This window comes from Sinohyriopsis cumingii, chromosome 4 (assembly GCF_028554795.1).
Source record: "Sinohyriopsis cumingii isolate HCF-2022 chromosome 4, ASM2855479v2, whole genome shotgun sequence".
Taxonomy (NCBI): Eukaryota; Metazoa; Mollusca; class Bivalvia; order Unionida; family Unionidae; genus Sinohyriopsis; species Sinohyriopsis cumingii.
Genome location: NC_142964.1, coordinates 114754971 through 114769748, shown reverse-complemented (window position 1 = coordinate 114769748; position 14778 = coordinate 114754971).

Here is a 14778-nt window from a genome sequence, read left to right as displayed (position 1 = left end):
TAAATCTATTTTGGAGGAGGGTATCAAAATGCAGTCAATCAAGGACGAGTGTTTGCCGTCTTATTAGCAATATGTATATCCTGGTATTCCAGAAGGGAAATATCACATGTTAACATTAGAAGACTATTTTTAAGAAAGGATTGAAGTATGTAACCTTTACCATTTGTACTTTTTGGAATCACGTTTTTGTGTAGCTCCGCATTAAAGTCACGGCAGATAATCACTAATCCTTTTTCACTATATTCATCATAAAGGCATTCCAGTTTCCATTATTTCTTTATAATCATCGAATGAGACGTTTGTGGAAGGAAACCACACACACACAAAAAAACAAAACAATTTGATAGCGCGCAGGCTAATTTCAACTGCAATAACTCTGTCGTTCCCGATGTTATTCATAGGACGAACCGGTAATGATTTCCGATAGAAAATTACAGTTCCTCGAAATCCAGAGGGACGCTTTCTTTCCCATGGACATGCATCAATTCTGTTATCCGGTCTCGAAAAAGCAGTAAATTTCCTGTCAATGCTTTGAAAAAATTGCAGTTGCTCTGGATATAGCCAATGCTCTTGTATGCATACAATATCTACCATATGAAGTAATGAACAAAGATAGGGTGTTCCTGTCATAATGCCCTTCGCATTCCAAGTCATTGTGTTTAGAGTAGTCATTCAATAAGTAAACAAAAGCTTTTCCACATGCAATTTAGGGACACGGGATCATTTATCTCTCGTACCATTCTCTGGCTAATACAAATTCCGGCCAAAATCCCTGCTGTAAAGATTTGGTAAGCAAATTTTCCGGAACAGTGACACGAACGGTATAAGTTTCTCCATTCATATTTTACCACTTTATAAGAATCCTAATATTTGTGATCTTTACTCCTCGATTGTATGCATGTCTGCGTATTATATGATTTAGCTCTTCTGGGCCATAGTCTGCTTTAATTCGAGATAACAACAAAGATTTTGTTTTCGAACTCCTCTTCATTCCACTGAATGGCATAGTACTGATTCGTACCTGGATTGGTTTCGAATTAACATTATTCACATCATTCATGTCATTGTTTTTCAGTGGATAATTTCTAGCATCCGATAATTGATTCTGATTAGTGTGATTAGTGTGATTTTCTTTCTCAACAATTGTCTTTTCAAATGTTCTTCCTTTATCTGCTTCACATGTTACAGTAGATGATGTAGTTTGTGTTACTTCAGATTGCATCAAACCTTCAGTACGAATCTTGTATGTTGGTAGCCTGGAAACGCTTAAGCCGGTATTTCTATATTCTTGTTGATCTGACAAAATCCTATTTCGGGATTCTAGATGATGGCTATCAATTACACTAGTATTTGGAACTGTATTTGGTGTACCAGATGTATTTGACGATGGGCAAGAAGATCTGGTCATATTTGCATAAGAGCAAGACAGCTGTATAAAGTTTGTAAGTTGGAGCTGAATTTCACGCATCTGTGCACTTATTGTCTCAATCTGTTTCTCGTTTACAACTTGTATCTTTTCGATTATCATTTCCTGGCTCTTTATCACATCTGCCATTGCATGTAGGTCAGATTCCAAACGCATTTCCGACTCCCTTGCCTTGTCAATGCTTGATTCGAGTCTTTTAATTTTTTCATCCTTACTTTGTATCATCTCATGCAAACGAACGATGTCCTTCCTCATTCTCTTCATTTCTTCCATAATAATTGCACAACTGACGTGTAGTTCATCTTTCACAAATTGTTTCAGATCAATACATTTTTCATATTGCAATATGGGAATGCTGGTTTCAACTCTCTCAACTTAACTATTAATTCCACAATCACCGATTAATATATTACCTCTTGACTGATCCATGTCACTCGACCGACCAATTTCTTGACTACTTTCTTGCAAACTCTTTAAGCAACTGAAACTGTCTGTTCTACTAGGCTTTCTTTTTCCATAGCTAGACATGCATTCCTTTACTTCGCTACTTTTTCTTTCACTGGAGCACTATCAGAACGCGATGTCCTCTTCACCAGTCGACCAGAATGATAACTTGGATAGCTGAGCCTACCAATATCATGCAAAGAACTACGAATATGACGAAGGGACGTTACGTCAAGACTACTTGATAACTCTCGCTTGAATGACTGTTTGTCCAATTTACCATATTTTTGTCTTATTTCTGCAAGAATACAGCGTTCTAATTGAGAAGCGCACGGTACATCACTATCAGAATTCTGAGTATCCTGGGTAGCATTGGTATCCATTTTGTCACTATATTCATTTATCACTTAATCGCCCCTAATTTGTAGGAAATTAGTCAGAATAATATATAAAATGCTGGACATGCTAGGTACTCATTACTTAAATTGTTATGTGTTCATATTAGCATTAGCACATGCTGACACACTTGTCCCATTTAATGACACAGGTAATGAACTGCTTGAGAATATACCATCCATAGAACAGGTTACTAATCAGGCTACTAATCCACTGAATAGTGAGTGAACTCAACTTACAATAGATGAAAAATATATACTCATGTATTTATATAGTATATTATTTATTCGATGCATTAGACATACAAACTGGAAAACAAAAACCCATCAAGCTTCAACATCCACAAACACAGTAGCATCAAACATAATTTATGTAGCCTCTCAACATGTCTCCAACAGGACATGTCTCTCAACATATCTCCAACAGCACATAAGATTCACAGAAACTTCGAAAATACACGATAACGACACATCCTTTCATAGCCTGATACATGATATCATAGCCTGATACATCAAAATGGCGCGAAAAAAGTATGAAAGAAAAATTGAATTTCATCGAATTTTCTTGAAACGTAGTTTATATAAAACTATGGTACACATACCATTCTGTTGTCAAAGTATTCACACAGCAGAATTTCAACACTGGAATGAAAAACAGTTCTCTTTTCTCTTACAGGCGTCCATAATTTACCAGAGCTTGAACACATTACGTCCACCTTGTCCGCCATCTTGTTTTTGATGTATGTATGTATGTATGTATAAATTTGTTTACTTACATATGTACAGTTTATATAAATTATATAACGATAACTCTAATAATAGCGCTTGCACCTATCCGTGTAAAGCAAGGCAACTTTTATTTACATAGCAGGTGGTACTTTTTTTTGCTTCCTACCTTGCCACGATCAAAGCGAATACCAGCCATTATGCTTAGGAGCCAAATTATTGTATTCACCTTCGCGGTGAATTCATGTACGTATTGTGTACACTGTCATGTCGTGCTTGACCATTCTAACTAACCTATGCAACTACACACATATACACAAATGAAAACCAGATCACCAGATAATGAAACAAGCTGTTTTGAAGACCATTTTATAATGGTATAGAGTTCCATTTTCGGTTTCATTCTGTACCATCTTCTACAGACACTATCTAATGTATAAGTGCAAGGCATAAATACGTTTTTATTAAACACTTTATCGTATTTTTGTGGTCAAAATTTTAAGATGATTCATGATATAACTCAGAAGGAGTGGTCTTTTAGTTTGGTGAAAGGGGACCTATGTCATTTTGCTCGTCTAATACAAATCATATACAGTGTGAAATGAGTTAGTTTAGAATTATCAGACATTCGTAAAAGTAGTAAAATCAAATAAAAATGTATTTTCGGCATAATAAAGAAGGTTAATAGTTGCCTCGATTACAACAGCCTTGCTATTCAAATGATGTGTTTTATTCCTATGCAGATCCATTATCTTCATGAGAACGAAAACTTTTCGCTTGTATAAAGGTCCACATCATTTCATGAATATGGTGATTAAAGAAAGAAAACATATATTCCACGTTGGCACAAAGTCAGACTCTTTCCAGAAAGTCTCAAATTTGAGCCTTACATATATTTAAGAAGACCGACCTCTGTGTCATGTCTGTTGGTATGGAATTTTGATTCTAATTGCCTGGACAACAATACAGTCTATCCTGTAGTGCTTGGTATGGAATTTTGATTCTAATTGCCTGGACAACAATACAGTCTATCCTGTAGTGATTGGTATGGAATTTTGATTCTAATTGCCTGGACAACAATACAGTCTATCCTGTAGTGATTGGTATGGAGTTTGATTCTAATTGCCTGGACAACAACTCAGTCTATCCTGTAGTGATTGGTATGGAATTTTGATTCTAATTGCCTGGACAACAATGCAGTCTATCCTGTAGTGATTGGTATGGAATTTTGTTTCTAATTGCCTGGACAACAATGCAGTCTATCCTGTAGTGATTGGTATGGAATTTTGATTCTAATTGCCTGGACAACAACACAGTCTATCCTGTAGTGATTGGTATGGAATTTGATTCTAATTGCCTAGACAACAATGCAGTCTATCCTGTAGTGATTGGTAGGGAATTTTGATTCTAATTGCCTGGACAACAATGCAGTCTATCCTGTAGTGATTGGTATGGAATTTTGTTTCTAATTGCCTAGACAACAATAATGCAGTCTATTCTGTAGTGATTGGTATGGAATTTGATTCTAATTGCCTAGACAACAATGCAGTCTATCCTGTAGTTATGTGTTGTTAAATGCCAATTAATCAAACCTATTGTATATCGATGTTTGTATTTAAAAATAATCAAATATAAATAGAATAAATTTTGTCTGGAGGTCTTTGTTTACTGCGTGCGAGATATGCATGAATTCAAATGTTTATAAAATACCAGCATACAATAATATTCAAATTACATGCGGGTAAAAAACCCAGCAATTTATCAAAGAGATTTTACTGATATTCGGATAATGCACACTTTTAATATGTCGAATACAGTCATTTAAAATGTGCCTACTGCAACAATTTAAACAATAATAATGCACTTTGTGTCGTGTTCATGTAATTCCAAAACGGAAATTCACTACCCGTGTGAAATCGTTCGAATGCGTTCACTTTTCCGTACTTACTGCTCTATTCCACAGGTTATTGGATGCTTCCGGAGGCTGTTGTAAAGGGATGTAATCTCCCAGCCTGCCGGAGAGAAACACCGAATAATAGCTGCGATTTTGAAATCTCCGAATGTACCCTAAGGTTTATGTCACCGATGTCTAACTTTGGACACTAAAGAATGGATTCATTGGAAACATCCTCGCTGGAGATCATTCTCGAAGTAATTTATAAAGTTGTGGAAACGATTCACATGTCCACAAATTGTCCAATGTTTTCATTTCTTCAATTTGAAAGAGAATATTCTCATTCATTATAGAGAATAAATGCCCATTTGATTCCTCCCGAGCTTCGAGCTCAGGTAGTGGGTAAAAAGCAGCAATTGCCATCCTTGCATGCACCAGCAACTACACGGCCCTCGACCATGCGCACATTTGTAGGAACAAATATTCTTCCTAAAAATATTGTTATTTCACTCTGTATTATCACGCATCTTCTGTCTGGTGTATATTTCTATCTATCTATCTTTCAATCTATCTATCTATCTATCTATCTATCTATCTGTCTGTCTCTCTGCCTGTCTGTCTGTCTGTCTGTCTGTATGTATGTATGTATGCATGCATGCATGCATGCATGCATGCATGCATGCATGTATGTATGTATGTATGTATGTATGTATGTATGTATGTATGTTTATGTTTGTATCAGAAGAAGAAATATCTTTGTTACATACACATCTCACTTGATTAATCACATATGCTTCTAACTTACTTATTAATATACACTTCTCGCTTGATTATCTTTCACCCTGTCATTAATTACAGATAGTTCTGGAAGTTATGATTTATTTAAAGCCGCAAATTACTTTCCATGAAGAGATCGGAAAATGAGTCAGCTGTTGTTACCACCTTTGCTCGCCAGCAATATATGTTTGCAATGTTGGTACAATTTGGTGTCATGCAAGTCAAACCTTAAAGTAATTGTCAATACCTGTAACTTTTTCACCCATGCCAATAGAACCAAGCATTTTTGGTTACACAAATCATTTTCCATAACAGACAAGTGCCGTCTAACGTATTTTGTTGTATCAGAAGAAGAAAACGCGTAAGATCACAATAAATCAACTAAAATAAATGTTAAATCACCAGGATAAAGAAATAATCTTTTTGTAACTTGGTAGGACAGTATTCCTTTGTAATAATGCGTGGCATTTAAAAGACGTCGATTGTCGGAACAATGCCTCTTAACAGATCTATGAAGAGCTGAGTTTAATGCTTTTTCATTGTTCTTTTCTTGTTCAGATTGTATTTGAAAGTACAAAGCTGAATACATTAGGATATGTAGGTTTCGACGATGTCATAAAGGATATAGGTAAGAATTTCCATGGCAAAATAAGAATTATTAATAAGTGTACTTTTAATGCAATAAGGTAGAAGATATTGCTGAATGATTTGCATGCAGACAATGACGATCTTAAAAGTCATTACAGCTGATATGTTATAATTGGAAGAAGAATAATCAGTTGTGTGTGTGGGTGGGTGGGTGGGTGGGTGGGTGGGTGGGTGTGGGTGTGGGTGTGCTTTTCATTATCCAGATTTTATCACAAATGGTTAAATATACGACACTTTCAAATGGTTGGTAAGAATGAATGTATTTAGTTTCTGACTAGGTAGGTCGATTCACACAACATTTGATTATATAGCACATAGGATTTTTAAATATAGTATTAGTTGAAGATACAACTGTGTATTCCGATCCATCTCGAAATAATAGTTTTGGTAAATTTAGAGACTGCGTGTTTTCCAATATTAGAAAAATGTTAATGTACAATAAAAGTTAACTAAGACCTCAATCTAATAACGTAGCGACGGTTTTCCGATCCATTGATCAATTCACGCTAACATTAACTGGAGAACAGTCCTTGTGATAAAATTTACAACCGGTCATGTTTAAGTTATTTTAGAACACCATGGTCTGTCTGGCTAACTGAAAACAGTAACGCCTTGGACGCATCCATTGAGTATGTACTTTTCCTAGCAGTCGTTGTCTGATAGATGAGTGTAAAAATGATATAATGACTTAAAAGTGCAACGATTTCTGACATAGTGGGGATAAAAATCAGTGCGAGTAGTTCATGCAATCTACACGGAGTAATGTCACGTTACTATGGGATAAAAATTACTCAGATGACATCTTTCGTCATGTAATTATGGGGTCTTTCGGAATTGTAATGTTAAAAATGTCCATAGGATTAGGACTATAGGTCATTACGTGGTCTAAAGTGAATTGAATATTATGATGTAACATTTAGGTTGTATGGGAATTTAATAATAAATGCAATACACATCCTTTTTACACTGAAGTTATACGGTTTACGAAGCACCAAACGTGTTCTAGAACTGTTTTTGCATATGCGTTTTATAAAAGAAATGTGCGCATGCGCACTTAAAACGTGGCGTCTTCACTTTAAAAGTATTTCCTCTAACACATTTTAATAATGTCGCGCAAATGGGTTTAATATTTTTTATGGCAAAATTATGAAAGAAACGAACAAATCAATTAAAAAAATACTAAACATAAGAACAAAGAAGCACAAATGGGGAAAAGCTAGCAATATTTTAAGCAGCATCTCCGTTTCTAAAGAGCTTGGTGGTCCTTAAATGGATGTGGATTAGCCCTGACGAGGTCTGCTTGTTACTGGCTTCCTCGCTGGGCATCGCATATCCTATACATTTGGATCAGCAGTCTCCACGTCAATGGTTGGTAGAAACAAACATGTTACAATTAGGCTGATTATCATTCTCTACAATTCTTGCTGATGTTATTACTACCGTTGCCATTAAAGAAACTAATGGTACTGATCCTTCCTGTCCAGAATTTTGATTACATAGCTTTTGTCATATTCTTCAAACAATATCACATTCGCCATGTTATGGAGACATAATGAAAAACTTAATTTCCAGACAGAGGTGCCTTGCCTTTACATTCAGCTGGGCAATAATCCGTTGTCAAAAGTGTTTTTATTCAATCTGCTTAACACTATTTTCCTTATTGGTATCTCAGATGTTCCAATCAATGAACCCAACACTGCCACTTTATTTTAGGGAGCTACATGTTCTAGTGCGCGAATGATACCTCGATGGTACAATTGATTGTACGATTTCACAAGACCTGACCAATCGTAGATGTATTTGGGCGCATTTTGATTTATGTACAATATTTACGCATATGATCTTCCAACATATCTTGAAAACTTTGTATGATAATTTGGTCTGAAGAGTTTCCTGAGAAAATACATGTACTGTTTTATCAATACTCAGATCCTGTCTTAGAAGTCACCGGCACAACGCAAGCCCTATTTTTGTAACAAATCAATGGCATAGAACAAACATTTGCAATCTTCATTCTACGAAGCTAAGTGAGAAGCATCGCATATGTTGACTAGCCATTGTGGATCGAAACATCCTCGAGACGTACACTTTTGATCTTAATTTGGCGTTATGTATATGTATATTTTCTGTAACTCTTGGTACATGATTTTATTTAATTTTTGTAGCTGTTATTCATGGTTGTAAACTGTATAGAATATATTCTGTTATAATTTCTACGTGACCTGGCTCTGTTAAGAACGCCAATGTTTGACGGATCTATAAATGGATGTTTACGTACGTGTTGACAATTAGTAATAATAATCGTAATGATAATACTTAAAATGGCGCCTATGGCGTAGTTTCTCAGTGACGGATGGGATATGAAAGTTTCAAGAAGAATTCTATAGATTCCCTTTGATCGCGCGAGGTCACATGAATATACTGTGTTTGTCGTAAATCAATAGTGTAGGTTGTCACATTGGGTCTATTATGAAATACACTCTCATTATACGGTGTATACAAGGAGAAAATTAAGCATTCAGTTTAGTTACAATTTTTTTTTTTGAGTCATTGACACTTATTGTGTTCCTGATGTAGTCTGATGACGTGTTTTGTGTTGTACTTATATATCTGTGTAGGCGAAGTTAGCAATTTCGCTGCAACATTTTGGAGTAAAGGTGATTTAGTAGATAAAGTTTAGAACTTTTCTGACACTCCTATCTTTCTATCTGTTTGTTTATGTTTCTGTCTCTCTGTCTGTCTGTTTGGCTCTCTTTCTCTCTCACTCTCTCTCTTATTAATATTTGCAGCAGTTTAAATTTCCTTCTTTCTGGCTGCTTTTGTTTCTTCTGTAATTGTTACATTCTCTAGAAGCATGTTTCGCTCTTTCGTATTAAACTTTCTATTAAAACAGTCCGTACCGTGGCAAAAGATCTCTTAGGGATGCGTCTATATGGTAAGTTGCCATCTCTGTGAAATTAAGATTGGATATAAGCGAATTTTCCGCGCTGCTCGTACCAACACTGGAGTTCAATTCCCCTTTTGTAACTAGGGTTAATTTCCCCCCTTCCATAAAGTCGTTCCGGAATGCACCGTCCTGTTTACATTGACATTAACTATTCTCCTAATAGTGTACCGGCTGGTACTTGGGAGCAGCGACTTGGATAAGAGCGGACCGATCGGCATTGGCCGAAATCCTCCTTCTTGAAAGAACACGTTTTTATATCTGACAAGAAGTTTCTGTTTTAAAGGCAAAGCATGTCAAGATGTTGTCCTGATTGCTGTTTACATGTCAATGAAAATGTTCTTTGAACACGTTCAAACAAAATTCAAATACAGTATAGATCATATCATTTGAAGCCAGTTTAATGATCTTTTGTTAAAAGCGAGGGGTTTGTTCCTTTGATTTTATGAATCTATTTATGACGATGATTTTGCTGTGAACTGTTAAGAAACTCATCGACAGCCAAAGTCACTTCCGTCCAAACGTCATCGCATACAAGGGGATTCATCTCCAGTGGTTGTCACAACATTGTTCCAACCTGACTTTGGGTATTGGACTGGGAGAGAACGGTCGACTACACTGAGAGATTTTGTTTTTCCTTGGAGTAAACTTTGCAACACCTTTGTTCTGTCTTGCAATTTTTGTTCGGCTGTTCTAACCTTCTTGCTGCAGCAGCAGCTATAAGAACAGAGGAAGACAATATAGAACGAAGAGGAGTCGGAGTCACCTTGGGTATGAGTGCCTATTTTGGACGAGTTTTCAACAAACGTGGAAAGACATGACTTAAATCTGGTTTCGCTGTCATTAGCAATAACAGAGAAGAAGAGGAAGAAACTGGGGCGATTATTAAAATGAGCACATGTCAGATGCCAGGGTTGCAGTGCATTCTAGCTAGTACATCTTTGGGTGGTAGTCGTATAATACTAAGTTTCCATGGGAGATAATTCGTTTCTTGGTTTGCGTATAGATTCTTGGATCAACAATGTTTGCAAAGGTCACTCTATTTTTTCAAAACAATAGTGTGCTTGAATTTGAATGTGAATTATTCCTTCTAGTAGCTGACCTGCCTGCAGAGAAACACATCACAACACTTCGCTGAGACCTAATTCCATCAAAAGAGTTAGCCCTTGTAATTGTGTTCATGACCTACGACAAACAGTTCACGAACTAATCTAACAAGAATGTGAGATTGGAAAGAAGTAATGTTGAATAATATCAGGGATGATGTAGTGATTGGAAATTGTATACTTTCTGCATGGAAGACGGAAACAAGGAATGCAACGTGTACATATTTAGATAAGCCTCGTGAATATGTTTCTCTAATTATGAAACAATCTGTATGAACACTCCATTAAATGCGGGGGTGAGTTTACTTTAAACTGGAATGATTAACGTGACGTTTGTCACTACGCAAAGGTGAAGAAACCACACGAGGTATTTTGCAGTTAGTGTTCGATAGAAAGAAAAATATGAACTTTTTGAAATCACTAAGGCATGATATTAAATGTGCTACACATTTAAGAAAATGGAACATTTTATTTCTGTATAAGATTTAGTTTTGCCCTCTTTCATATTTAGATAATTTAAAAATGATGCTAGAGTCATGGCTGCGTCCTCTTTTTTCAAAGTGGTTGAACAAAGGTCAGAACGTTAAAGGTAGGAGGCATTGTATCTTCACCATCAAGTTAAAGATGCACATGGCTGGTCCAGACGTTTTAGGTTAAACCCAGTTTATCAAATGTTTGATCGAACACGAGGAACTTACCGCTTGATTATCCTCTTTAACGCATGGAGTGGTGCTCCAGAGAGTTTTAGTCATCTTTCTCGTTACGGGTAATAGTCAAGGAGAGAACATTCCTTTAAAGTCTCCTTCAGCACATCAGATTTTCACCTTCCTGGAAGGAAATGTTTGTTTTAGATTTTATGTAAACTTGACCATTTTTATTTCGTGTTTAGTAACTGCAATGTCTGCGTCCGCCACTCCCAAACAAACTTAAAAAGAGCATCTTCGGGATATTTGTCTGTCAAAGTTTCTAAGCGTTGGTGATGGTTATATATTGCAGGTCACTCGACGCACAGCTCTCCGTGTCAATGTCAAGGAAGCGGTTTTTAGAGTTTCCAAATCTTGCACTTTAGCACGATCAAATCTTCACGTGCTATTCAATTTAGTTTAATGAGCTTTCTTCAGTCTTTGGACCATTGAAAATATTAACATGAATTCACAAATTACTTTGTATAGGTCGCTGAGCGAGTTTTCTCACAAATAATTTAGCTAAACGTTAACAAAAGCTCATCTTGCTCAGCTCGAAAGCGTCCAGTTGGACACCTTCTTTGGGTGGGTACCAATGTTCGAATTAGTCGTTTTCTTCTTGGGTGTTACACCATGGCTGATAACGTTTGCTTATTGTCTCAAATCGAGAAATCGTTGTATATTCAGAAGAAAAAATATCATTAGACTCAAGCTGACGTATTGTACAAATTGGTTTATCATAGTAATGGGCAAAATTTGATATATTTGTATTAACTGGTATCCACGATTGAGAGCATGCAGGAAGACAACACTCACTCACACTTTTTTGTCAATGCCCGCTTTGATTATCGTATCAATATTGTTGTTGGTAATTAAACGTTTCATCATAAATCACTTCTCCGTATGTTGGAGAAATCAGTTTTCTGATGCAATAATCAGGCAGCATTGAATGGTGAAGGCCATTTTGTGGAAGCATTTTTCATTTTTTCAGATCATCTTACTATCGTATGTGTTCGACACACTATGTAACACAATTTGCTTTCCTGGGTAGTAAGTTTTATTTCATAATTGCTTATGCCTAAAAAGTGTAGAAAATGGTCATTATTTGCTGTTGTGACCAGGACATTCATATTTTGAAATTTAACTATTTCCAATGAGAAAACTGGCGAATTTGTGTCGTTTGGTTCACATAAAGTCAGTAAAACAACATATGAATCAAAATTAGCATGTATTTATACTAAAGAAATACAAAGATGACCACAAAAGATTTAGAAGTAAGCAGTTTTTCGAGATTTATGATTATAATGTAAATCATTTTCATGAATCACTCCCCAAATGTAGTCTCCCATCATGTTTTCGTTATTCTGTCCTTGGTAGCAGCGTTCCGAGTCAAGTATATCTTGGTGGAAGCGCTAGCCTGGCTCCTTCGAGTATTCTTTAATATTCTCCTTGAATTTATGAAGATGAGAACACAAGGATATGGGCTTTGAGGGACATTGTACAGCCTATTATGCCGTAGTTCTTCACCAGAGTCTCATCCAGCTCCACATAGTTTTCAGACTTGTGATTGCCCAGGAAGCCCCGAACCACTGCGACAAAGCTGTTCCAAGCCGCTTTCTCGTTACTAGTGAGCTTCTTGGGGAATTCATTGCACTCTAGGATCTTCTTTATCTGTGGTCCGACGAATATCCCGGCTTTGACTTTGCCTTAGACAGCTTAGGGAAGAAGTCTTTACGGTACTTGCAATTGAAGACTGTTGACTCCTTCTCTAGAGCTCTGACTAATTGTTTCATAAGGCCCAATTTGATGTGCATTGGTGGCATCAGCACCTTCTTCGGGTCCACCAGTGGCTCCCACTTGACGTTGTTCCTCCCCACAGAGAACTCGGTCCGCTGTGGCCAGTCCCGCCTGTTGTAGTGAGCCTTGGTGTCCCTGATGTCCCGAAGGCAAAGATAGCAGGGAAACGTGGTAAATCCGCCTTGGAGACCCATCGTGAATGCCACCATTTTGAAGTATCGGAATACCTCCCAGCCGTACGTATCATGCTTCAAGGTGTCCAGCAAGGTCTTGATGCTGTTGTAATTCTCTTTGAGGTGCACCGTGTGCCAGGGGAATAGACGAGTGCTTGTTCCCATTATAGAGCAGCACGGCCTTGATGCTCCTGGATGAGCTGTCCATGAAGAGGCGCCACTCATTCTGTTTACAGGCTATTCCGATTGCCTCAAGCAGACTAGTCACATTGTGGCAGAAGCATATCCCATCGTGACGGGTGAAGAAGCTAGACAAAGCTTGGTGACGATTTCTCAGATCTGCGACTTGCACACTTTCATCCAACAAGTTCCACTGCTTGATCCTAGATGTCAAAAGCTCGGCCTTGAACTTGCTGAGACCAAGATCTCTGATCACGTCGTTGAGGTCATTTTGGTTGGGGTAGTATGGGTTTCTATCCTCAGCTCAGGCTCTGAAATTGTCATCTGGATCTACAACGTCTTCCTCGCTCTCTGACTTTCTTGTCTCTTCTAAAGACAGATGCTCTCTCTCCAGAGGTGTGGGTACCGGGAGCTCAGCACAGTGTGGCACCAGAGCGATGGATGAAGGAAGGACCGGGTGCGTGAAAGCAGGTGCATTCTTGCCTTTTCGCCGTTTGGAAGAGTCTGCCATGCAGAATTAGCAGTTGCTTGAGTGGTCAGTGGGTTGCCGCCAAATTCGTGGGACAGCAAACTTCATGGCTGTCTGTCCCCTCTGTACCATCCTGCAAAAATACATTTATTTCACCAATGACTAATGTGTAAGAGATTCTCGCAACCTTTTTCGTATTTGATATAATATTTCAATAACATTGAAAATTGTAAAATATATTTCAATTAAAAACCTTTAAAATTTTAAAATTTTAAAAAAAAATTTATAACATAAAATTCCGAGTAATAATTTTCCATCTTACCGTCCAGAGATTTTTTGCAGTGCTCGCAGATGAAATGAGGTGCACTATGCAAAAATCAAAGCTCACACTATAAATCAAAATAAATTAAAGTAAAATGTTTTAAGCTTATTAATAACAAAGTTATTCATTTTAAAATCCTCTATTTTCCCTGATTGTATTATATTGTTATATCAATAATTACTATCTAATATATATCGTATGCTTGATCGGTGAAAACATTTTGTTTTTATGTTGTTTTTCAGGCTCCAGAACATGAAAAGAACGGTCAGGTCTTGCGAAATATAACCATACCAAACATTTTAAGTTATATATATATATATATATATATATATATATATATATATATATATATATATATATATATATATATATATATATATATATTATTTGACGGCTAAAAGCTTGCTAATTGTTATTTACATGAGAAGACACGATTACTTTTCAATCTTTCTTAAATAAAATATAATCTGGTACAAAGTATGAACTAATTTAAGGATTATCATCTTTAATTTGTCAAAAATGATAATCATTAATAGTCTCTTGCTTATCTCTAAAATTATTACTTTTGTTTCATTTTTCAATACTGATTAGAAGATGTGTGTGATGGTTAGTATGCGTTGATGCTGATCAGTAGGAGCGTGCTGATTATCTGGCGTAGTAGTTGGTGGTTGAGTGTGGTTGAGTGTGGGTGCTAGTCCATAATAATGTGACAGTGGGTCAGTGTGTTGTACAGTATTCAACACAAGGTTATCATCCCCTTTCTTCCAAGGTAACCCTTCGTGTGATATTCCCAT